The following is a 1,105-nucleotide window of genomic DNA, read 5'->3' as shown; positions in this document are numbered from 1 at the left end:
TGAAACGGATCAACTTTGGCAAGGCCATTTCCTTAAGTGTAAGGTACAGTAGAACTCAGGATAATGCAGAGGGAAGCAGAAGCAAGATTTGAAAGGTTGAAGACTGGGGCCCGAGAGCCAGATGTGAAAAGCACAGCAAAGCGATGAATCTGACTGCCCACACTTTTACTCCATCTCCAGGGACTACAGTTTCCTTTGTGTCAAACAAAAAGTAGAACCTGTATGTGTAAAGTGTTTGCATCAACGTGCAAACTCTGCACCTGGTAAACTCAGGGACAAAAATATGGAACGCTTCACGAATTTGCGTGTCATCCTTGCGCAGGGGCCATGCTAATCTTCTCTGTATCGTTCCAATTTTAGTATATGTGCTGCCGAAGCGAGCACAGTAGTACTTGCTTCGCGCGACGTCTATAAAGCTAAGAATATAAAAACTTTTTCGGTTATGGTGATTACACTGTGGCCCTTTTAAAAAATTTCACAGTATACAAGACGTTTTGACCTTTTGTATCACACAACTCTCATGTCTTTGTGATTACGGCCAAGTTAAATTTAATAGTCTCCATAACCTTCTTACATTCTATATGCAAATGAAGGGACCATGGGAAATTGGCCCTCTGCCCGCCCGACCTGTGCGCGCCTAGCGGCCGGCGCCGGGAGACACGCTCGGTCACGTGGTCCGCGGTGCTCGCGCGCCTCTTCCGCGCCGGCCGGGCTGAGCGCGCAAGGGTCGGCCTGGGGTCTTACCAGCGCGGCGGAGGGGAATGTTGGCAACGCTGTGGAACGCCAACTAGGCGTGACGGCGTGTGCGGGGTGAGAATGCTTTTTTGGGACGAGGGCCCGTGGTGCCAATGAGGTCCCCACAGGAGTACGGTCCGCTACCGCGAAACGCTTGCGAACCGATGGTCGGGCTGTGACCCGTGCGTGACCCCCGCGAGGGCTGGAGCAGCCGACCGTGAACCGGAAGGGGCTGGGCTGGGGCGGCCGTGGGCGCCAGCGCCGGAGCGGCAGTGACTTGCCGCTGCTTCCCTCGGGACTCTCAGGCCCATCGCCACTTGAAGCCAAGGGGAAGAGGGAGGGTGTCCCTCTTTGGGGCCCAGGCTTTGCA

The 1,105-nt window shown here is 54.6% G+C and overlaps 1 non-coding gene across 1 annotated transcript; it reads right to left on the bottom strand.

Annotated features, from left to right (window-relative positions):
* Nucleotides 1-277: 277 nt before the first annotated feature.
* Nucleotides 278-384, bottom strand: LOC117203844 (U6 spliceosomal RNA). Its single transcript, XR_004486791.1, has one exon. It is a non-coding gene; the product is annotated as a U6 spliceosomal RNA (small nuclear RNA).
* Between the last annotated feature and the right edge of the window lie 721 nt (nt 385-1,105).

Source organism: Orcinus orca, chromosome 2 (genome assembly GCF_937001465.1).
Source record: "Orcinus orca chromosome 2, mOrcOrc1.1, whole genome shotgun sequence".
NCBI classification, from domain to species: domain Eukaryota; kingdom Metazoa; phylum Chordata; class Mammalia; order Artiodactyla; family Delphinidae; genus Orcinus; species Orcinus orca.
The sequence above is the reverse complement of the archived record's forward strand: the minus strand, read 5'-3'. Positions and strand labels throughout refer to the sequence as shown.